The sequence below is a fragment of the Pristiophorus japonicus genome, unplaced genomic scaffold (assembly GCF_044704955.1).
Source record: "Pristiophorus japonicus isolate sPriJap1 unplaced genomic scaffold, sPriJap1.hap1 HAP1_SCAFFOLD_1929, whole genome shotgun sequence".
Taxonomy (NCBI): Eukaryota; Metazoa; Chordata; class Chondrichthyes; family Pristiophoridae; genus Pristiophorus; species Pristiophorus japonicus.
This window is the reverse complement of record NW_027251620.1, coordinates 15249-24929: the sequence shown is the minus strand read 5'-3', so window position 1 is coordinate 24929 and position 9681 is coordinate 15249. Positions and strand designations below refer to the sequence as shown.

At 42.7% G+C, this 9681-nt stretch overlaps 1 pseudogene; it reads right to left on the bottom strand.

Moving 5' to 3' along the window:
• Positions 1-5857: 5857 nt before the first annotated feature.
• On the bottom strand, positions 5858-6998 carry LOC139243952 (zinc finger protein 229-like; annotated as a pseudogene).
• Positions 6999-9681: the final 2683 nt, after the last annotated feature.

Genomic DNA, 9681 nt, shown 5'->3' with positions numbered 1-9681 from the left:
CACAGCATGATCCCATAAACAGCAAAGTGATGTCAAATGAATCTGTTTTTAGCGAAGTCAAATGTGGTTTAAATGCTGTCCCGGGACACTGGAGAGAATTTCCCTGCTCTTCAACTAGTGGCCGTGGGATTTTTTACGTTCACCTGAAAGGGCAGACAAGGCATTGGTTTGAAGACTCATTGGAAAGACAGCACCTCCAACAGTACGGCACTCCTCAGCATTGGCATCGTGGGCCTCAACCCCACTTTTCCGCCTGATCTCCAGATCCCTTGATTCCCCATAACTCCAAAAATCAATCTGTCTTGGCCTTGAATATATTCAGAGACTCAGTATCCACAGCTATCTGAGGCAGAAAATTCCAAAGATTCACAACCCTCTGAGTGAAGAAATTCCTCCTCATCTCAGTCTTAAATGGGCGACCCCTTATCCTGAGACTGTGACCCCTGGTTCTAGACACTCCAGCCAGGGGGAACATCCTCTCAGCATCTACCCTGTCAATCCCCTTCAGAATCTTGTACGTTTCAATGAGATCACCTCGCATTCTTCTAAACTGCAGAGAGTATGGGCCCATTCTACACAATCTCTCATCATAAGACAGCCCTCTCATCCCAGGAATCAATCTAGTGGACCTCTGTTGTACCGCCTCTTAGATAAGGAGTCCAAAACTGTGCACAATACTCCAGGTGTTGTCTCACCAAGACCCTGTACAATTGGAGCAAGACTGCCTTACTCTATTACTCTAGCCCTTGCAATAAAGGTCAACATGCCATTTGCCTTCCTTATTGCTTGATGTACCTGCATGCTAGCTTTCTGTGTTTCTTGAACAATGATACCTAAATCTCACTGAACACCATCATTTAAAAGTTTCTCACTATTTAAAAAGTATGATTTTTTTCTATTCTTCCTACCAAAGTATATAACCTCACACTTCGCTACATTATACGCCATCTGTCACCTTTGCTGCCCACTCACTTAGTCTATCTATATCCCTTTGCAGATGCTTTGTGTTCTCCTCACAGCTTACTGTCCCGCCTAGCTTTGTATCGTCAGAAAACTTGGATACATTGCACTTGTCCCTTCATCTAGGTCATTAATATAGATTGTAAAAAGCTGAGGCTCAAGCAGTGATCCTTGTGGCACCCCACTAGTTACAGCCTGCCAACCTGAAAAAGACCCGTTTATTCCTACTCTCTGTTTTCTGTCCGTTAACAAATCCTCTTTTCATGCTAATACATTACGTCCAATCCCATGAGCCTTTATCTTGTGTAATAACCTTTCATGTGGCACCTTTATCTACATCCTCAAGACCTCTAATACATTTGTCAAACACGAATTCCCTTTCATAAAGCCATGGTGACTCTGACTAATCATGTTATGATTACCTGCCCCTGTTATTCCAGTTCTCGTGCACAACTCTATTATTATTACTCTAGACTGTGGCTCTGCCAGTAATCAATCGGAGCATGTTTTTGGTATTTTTAAAGTGGATCCTGCCTCTGTTAATGTGATACCAGCAGAAATGACAGGCCATGCAGATCATGTATTGACTGCTTGGTTTTCAGCAGAGGATGGTTGCAGTTGCATTTATTAAGATCAATCCTTACTTCAGGGCATGATTAATGGTCTCCGGAAAGGAGGGAGTTTGACACCTTGAGGCTTCAATGCAAATGATTTCCTGCCATATTGCTTCTTTTTGAATTTAATTGCGCTGCTGTGAAAAGGCAAAACATTTTACTTGATCAAGAGGGTGGCTGCTCTTGGACACTACCTGGGAGCAACGTCAAGCTATTGGCACAGTCATGGGAACATCTTGGTGACTGCTGCTTTTGATTAAAAGATGGGGAGGGGGGGGGGTGTTGATGAAGCATCTAAATTTACATTTTCTTCTGATACATAGAAAAAAAGAATTGAAAAGTAGGAAAGTTATGCTAAACCTGTAACGAACCTTGGTTAGACCACAATTAGAGTACTATGACATCTTTCAGTTATTGCACCAAATATTGTTTCTATTATTAACACTAAGGCTTGTTTCTTTCTCGATCCGGCTCCAGTTATTATTGCACTAGACCATTCCCACAGATGTCGGAAGAGGTTGAGAAGGAAACAGTGAAGGTAACAGTCAAAAGAAAGAAGACTATGGAAATAGAAATAGTGCACAATTCTCTAGAGAGTAACAAATGTTTCATTCTTTTTAAATGAGATAAATATTCGATCAGTGAGTTACAGGTTTATTAACCTCATGCCAGGTACAGGTAGTTTTATTTTTACCATTACTTGCACCAATCATCACACACTGGAGGTAAATATCAGGAGCTCCTGTGTGATGGTGAGGCGATCACTGGACAATAAAATGCAGAGACTGGTGGGGGGCTGCTCATTATCCTCGGTGTGATTTAATCCCCTTTCCCACTGAATACTGCGGACAGACATGGTCACCTTGGTAACAGAATGGTCACTGTGACAGCACTTTCTAAACAATAGCACACAAGACAATGGGTTATCAATAAATGGTAATGATATTAAACTATCTGCAATTACATTTGAATAAAAGGATATAAAATGGTGAAAAATAACTGGTGAAGATAATCATTTATTTTTGCAGAAGGCACTTGCAAACATTAAGAATGATGTACACCTACACATCACACCTATATAGAGTGAGGTGTGTGCTTTATTCCAGTTGTTTCTCTTAATCAGATAAGAGTTAGTGCGCCCGGCGATCACTTGGACCCTGCGGCTGCCCATCCGGCGGTTCTATGAGGTCATGGTTCCAGGCTCTGACACAATCAGTGGGCCAGGCAAAGCTCAATAGAAAATACTGCAGAGAAAACAATCCTTAGCATTAAAATCTGTGAGCAGTTGGCACAGGACAACACAAGTGTGAATTAGTAATCTTTAACACACAAAGTGCCACGAAGTAGTGCAAAGTGCAGTGAATTGCTCCCCTTCAGTCCTGTCCCTCAATCCCAGTCCATCTCTGGGAGATTGTTACAAGATTCACCCTATCCTCTCAACACAAATATTACCCACACAATACCAGATCAATAGGACATTGCCCACAGCTGCTGATAGCTATTAACAAGAATAAACCTGCTTCTAAGTTAAAAAAAATGGTTGCATGCTCTCACACACGCAAATACATATCTTTACGATTATCAACATATATCTATTCTACCATCTATCATTTGTCTCTCTATCTTACAGACGCAAGGTCTGGTGCAGTACTAGTGGAGACAGGTTCTATTGTAATATAAAGTGAGAAAGGGAATCGTGTCAAGTAAACAAGAGTTAGGGTCTCGTGTAATATAAACAGAGAAAGGGTCTAGTGTAATATAAACAGAGATAGGGTCTAGTATAATATAAACAGAGACAGGGTATAGTGTAATATGAACAGAGACAGGGTCTAGTGTAATATAAACACAGACAGGGCCTAGTGTAATATAAACAGAGACAGGGTCTAGTGTAATATAAACAGAGACAGGGCTTAGTGTAATATAAACAGAGACAGGATCTAGTGTACTATAAACAGAGACAGGGTCTAGTGTACTATAAACAGAGACAGGGTCTGGTGTAATATAAACAGAGACAGGGTCTGGTGTAATATAAACAGAGACAGGGTCCAGTGTACTATAAACAGAGACAGGGTCTAGTGTAATATAAAGAGAGACAGGGTCTGGTGCAATATAAACAGAGACAGGGTCTGGTGTAATAATAACAGAGACAGGGTCTGGTGTAATAATAACAGAGACAGGGTCTAGTGTAATATAAACAGAGACAGGGTCTGGTGTAATATAAACAGAGACAGGGTCTAGTGTAATATAAACAGAGACATGATGTAGTTATAGAATCACAGAATCTAAGAATGCTACATTTCAGATTGTGTACATCCAGCCCACTGTTGCATGTGCTGGCACTCATTTGAAAGATCTAACCAATTAGTCCCACTCCCCCTGCTCCTTCCCTATATCACAATCAGTCCCACTCACCCTGCTCTTTCCCAATATCCCAAGCAGTCCCACTTTCCCTGCTCTTTCCCAATATCCCTGCATTTTTTCATACTCAAGTATTTCCCAAATCCCTTTTGAAATGTATTACTGAATCTGCTCCTGGCCCCCTTTCAGGCCATGTATTCCAGATCATAACAGCTCATTGCATATTTATTTCCTCATTTTGCCTCTGATTCTTTTGCTAGTTAAATCTGTGTCCTCTGGCTACAGACCCTTCAGTCTCTGGAAACTATTTAGAACATAAGAGCATAAGAATTGGAAGCAGGAGTAGGCCATACAGCACTTCGAGCCTGCTCCGCTACTCAATAAGATCATGGCTAATCATCAACCTCAACTCCACTTTCAGGTCTGTTCCCCATAGTCCCGTGATTCTCCTAAAGTCCATAAATCTATCTATCTTAGCCTTGAATATACTCAATGACTCAGCATCCACAGTCCTTTCAGGTAGAGAATTCCAAAGATTCACAACCCTCTGAGTGAAGAAATTCCTCCTCAACTCGGTCTGAAATGGCCCACCCCTTATCCTGCGACTGCCCCCTATTTCTAGACTCTCCAGCCAGTGGAACAAACTCTCAGCATCTACCCTGTCAATCCCCCTCAGAATCTTATATTTTTCAATGAAATCCCCTCTCATTCTTTTAAACTCCAGAGAGTATAATCTACTCAATCTCACCTTATAGAACAACCCTCTCATCCCAAGGATCAATCTAGTGAATCTTCGTTGGACCGCCTCTATGGTCTCATCAAAACCCTGTACAATTGTAGTAAGACTTCCTTACTCTTGTACTCCAACCCCCTTGCAATAAAGGCCAACATGCTATTCAACTTCTTAATTGCTTGCTGTACCTGCATGCTAAATGTGTGTTTACTGTACGATGACACCCAAGCTTCTCTGAACACCCAATATTTAACATTTTCTCACAACTTAAAACATTCTGTTTTTCTGTCCTTCCTACTAAAGTGAATAACCTCACAGTTCCCCACATTATGCTCTATCTGCCACCTTAGTGCCCACTCTCTTAACATCCATATCCCTTTGCAGATGCTTTGTGTTCTCCTCACAGCTTACTGTTCCACCTATCCCTCGATACTGCTCCTGATACCCGGCACCTCTCGATACTGCTCCTGATACCCGGCACCTCTTGAACCACTGCATCAACATTGGGAACAAATGTCTGGGCTGAGGCCTGTATTGGATGAAAAACATAAGACCACTATGGCTGTAGTGTGCATCATCTACAGCAGCAAGTCACCAAGGCTTCTTTGACAGCACCTTCCAAACCCACAACCTCCTCCGTGTAGAAGGACAAGGACAGCAGGTGTATGGAAAGACCAGCACCTCCAAGATCCCCTCCAAGTCATGCACCATCCTGACCTCAGCACACAGACTGCAGTACGGTTCAAGAAGGCAGCGGCTCACCACCACCTTCTAAAGGGGCAATTAAGGATGGGCAATAAATGCCAATCTGGCTCACCCACATCCCGAGAATGAATGAAAATTAAAGAATGAACACAGTGAGAAATGAGCTGCAGAACTGTCAACACTGTCAGCTCAAAGGAGGTGTTTCCCTTTGGAAATCGGACTGCCCATTGAATTTGATTAAACTGATGTTAAAGTAACAATGCTGCTTTGCTCTGTGACAATAACAGATTATCAAAATATTTCCCATCGGGTGAAATTGAATGTCAGACTTGGACATCTTGTAGATCCATCTTTTTAAAAGTTGTGGGAACTCCGTTCTAAGATGGATTCCACCCAGTTCATAACAAGTCGTCAATCAGCTTGTATTATCATTGTGATATCAGGACTAGGCACACGGTGTTTAAAAGAAAGCTGATTTATTTGACATTTATACAGGTTATCAAACTATAGCCCAGTTATAGGGTTATATTACTAACATTGGCAGAAACAAATCCCAACTTCCAGAATGAACATGGTTCAGTCCCGGGTGTGATTAACAGCAGAATCCAACCCCTGCAGTCAGTTGTGAACTAGTTGGTGTTTCAGGAGGTCGGATGACACAGCAAATCCCTTCCCACACATGGTGCAAGGGAATGGCTTCTCCTTCGTATGAACTTGTTTGTTGTGTACCAGCAGGCTGGATGACCGAGTGAATCTCTTCCCACAGACAGAGCAGCTAAACGGCCTCTCTCCAGTGTGAATTTGCAGGTGTTTCTGAAGGCCAGATGACAAAGCGAATCCCTTCCCACATTCATAGCAAATGAATGACCTCTCCTCGGTGTGAACTTGCTTGTTGTGTGCCAGCAGGTGGGATGACTGAGAGAATCCCTTTCCGCACACAGAGCAGGTGAATGGCCTCTCCCCAGTGTGAACTCGCTGGTGTGTCAGCAGGTTGGATGACCGAGTGAATCCCTTCCCACACATAGAGCAGATGAATGGTCTCTCCCTGGTGTGAACTTGCTGCTTGTGTGCCAGCAGGTTGGATGACTGAGTGAATCTCTTCTCACAGACATAGCAGGTGAACAGCTTCTCCCCAGTGTGAACTCGCTGGTGTTTGAGGAGGCCGGATGACTGAGTAAATCCCTTCCCACATTTGGAGCAAGTGAACGGCCTCTCCCCAGTGTGAACTCGCTGGCGTGCCAGCAGGCCAGATGACAGAGCGAATCCCTTCCCACACACAGAGCAGGTGAACGGCCTCTCCCCAGTGTGAACTCGCTGGTGTGTCAGCAGGCTGGATGAGTCAGTGAAACCCTTCCCACACAAGGAGCAGGTGAACGGCCTCTCCCCAGTGTGAACTTGCTGGTGAATTTTTAACCGGGATGGGGATCTGAATCCCTTCCCACAGTCCCCACATTCCCACGGTTTCCCAATGGTACGGGTGTCCTTGTGTCTCTCCAGGTTGGGTGATCAGTTGAAGCCTCGTCCACACACAGAACACGTGTATGGTTTCTCCCCGCTGTGAATGGTGCGATGTATTTTCAGGCTGTGTAACTGGTTAAAGCTCTTTCCAGTCAGTGCACTGGAACACTCTCACTCGGGTGTGTGTGTCTCAGTGCTTTTCCAGTCACACTGATATTTGAAATCTTTTCTTACAGACAGAACAGATAGACATTTCTCCTTCCACAGTCAAAGGCCGGTGGTATTCAGGTCTTGATGAATCGAGTGACTCTGTCAGATCTTTATGTGATGTTTGGTTCGAGTTTCCCGTCTGTGAATCCTCCCGTTCTAATACGCTGTAAAAGGAATTTACAAAAGTCATCTCTGTAAGTACAGGATAGAAATTCAGAACCGACAACTCAAGTTTCCAGACAACGTTCCCTCTCACACCCGGGATCATTTAATCGAAAACCCAGTCTGTTAATTAAACTTTCAGTTAGGGACTTAGCATGTGCCCCACAGCATCTTCCCCACTGTCGATGTGTGAATAGAGCATCAGAACTGCAACCCTGATTTTAAATTTAAATTCACTCAGCAAATTTATTTCACGGCCTAATAATACAGCTCTATATTTACAGGAGGAAGTCAGTTATCTAAATCCTCGAGTGGACAAAATAAAGATCTCAAATGTAAGAGTCCCTCGAATCCTTTGTTAAAACCTTTCAAATCTTGCCCGGTTCCTTCCTTATTACAGAATTTCCCCTCCCTGTGGGAGTCGATATTGATCAAAAACTATTAATTGGAAAATTCTTAGATCTGGTACTGTGTAATGAGACAGGATTAGTAAACAATCTCCTAGATAAGGAACCTCTAGGAATGAGTGACTATAACTTGGTTGAATTTCAAATTCAGTTGGAGGGTGAAAAAGTTAGTGCTCAAACCGGTGTCCTAAGCTTAAATAAAGGAGACTACTAAGGTATGAAGGCAGAGTTGGCTAAAGTGGCCTGGGAAAATAGATTAAAGTGAATGGTGGTTGATAAACAGTGGCAGACATTTAAGGAAATATTTAGTAACTCGCAACAAAAATATATTCCAGTGAGAAGGAACGATGTTAAGAGAAGAGATAACCATCCGTAGCTAATTAAGAAAATAAGGGAGGGTATCAAATTGAAAACAAGGGCATACAATGTGGCCAAGACTAGTGGGAGGCCGGAGGATTAGGAAACTTTTAAGCAAAGAATGAGTAAAAAAATAATAAAGAGAGGGAAGATAGATTATGAAAGTAAACTAGTACAAAATATAAAAACAAATAATAAGAGTTCCTACAGTTACATAAAAAGGAAAAGAGTGGCTCAAGTAAATGTTGGTTCCCTGGAAGATGAGACAGGGGAATTAATAATGGGGAACAGGGAAAGGGCAGAGATGTTTTGTATTGGCCTTCATGGCAGAAGACACTAAAAACATCCCAATAGTGGATAATCACGTGGCTATAGGGAGGAACTTAATACAATCATTATAACTAAATAAGTAGTACTTGGTAAAATAATGGGACTAAAGGCGAACAAGTCCCCTGCACCTGATGGCGTACATCCTAGGGTCTTAAAGGAAGTGGCTGCAGAGATAGTGGATGCATTGGTTGTAATCTACCAAAATTCCCTGGATTCTGGGGAGGTCCCAGCGGATTGGAAAACTGCAAATGTAACGTCCCTATTTAAAAAAGGAGGCAGACAGAAAGCAGAAAGCTATAGACCAATTAGCCTAACATCGGTCATTGGGAAAATGCTGGAGTCCATTATTAAGTGTAAGGGGATAAAATACGGTCACTAGAGTGGGGACAGATGGATGGTCACTAAAGTGGATACTGAAAGTAGTGAATTGATCTAACACATGGTCGAGATTGTAGGGCTTATCAGTATTAGGAGGTTCTGAGGAATCCGGAGTTCCTCTGTCTTACGGTAGGGATTGTGATTGACCGATTGTATGTAAAACTTGCTTATGTATGTAAAGCACGCTTGTACACTCGCTTACATTGGGTTAAGTCTAGGGAAGCAGCAAAGCCTTATGGTTAATGAACCATCTCTTGTATTAACCTTAGTACAGACTCATGGAAGCTGTATTTAGTTCAGAACAAGGACAGTAAAATGTTTGGGAACATAGATTATAGCAACATGGGCACAGGATGGTATTGACTGGTAGTTCTGACTAGAGTTCTTGGGAAAGGGATAAGGAGGCACCACCCTGGAAAACAAAGTTCATCAACATGTCATGAGGAACTGAGGCAAAGTTGACACCACTGTATAACACATTCCGGGAGGGTGACGTGTGATGAGAGATGGACAGGTGGGGGGAACCACCCAGAGCCAGTCTGATAAGGGTCAACAAATCAATGTAACTTCGCTCATAGCAGTGAGCCAATCGATGGTTTTGTAGGAGGGTCGCACACCTCAGAAAATGTATAATTTTAATTACAAACTGTTGTATTGGGAAGTGTTCATCGGAATTCTTCCCTAGCATGCTCAAATAAAACCGGTTAAACCAAGGTTTCATTTGAGTGATTCCTTGGTCGCTATACGGATGGGCGGGTGTTAATTCCTTATATCAGGGAGTCCATCTTGAGGAAGAGAAGTGTTCTTTTTATCCCAACATTAAGGAAGCAATAACGGGACATTTGGAAAAGCATAATTCAATCAAGCAGAGCCAGCATGGTTTTATGAAAGGGAAATCATGTTTGACAAATTTGCTGGAGTTCTTTGAGGATGTAACGACAGGGTGGATAAGGGGGGACCAGTGGATGTGGTGTATTTCGATTGCCAGAAGGCATTCGATAAGGTGCCA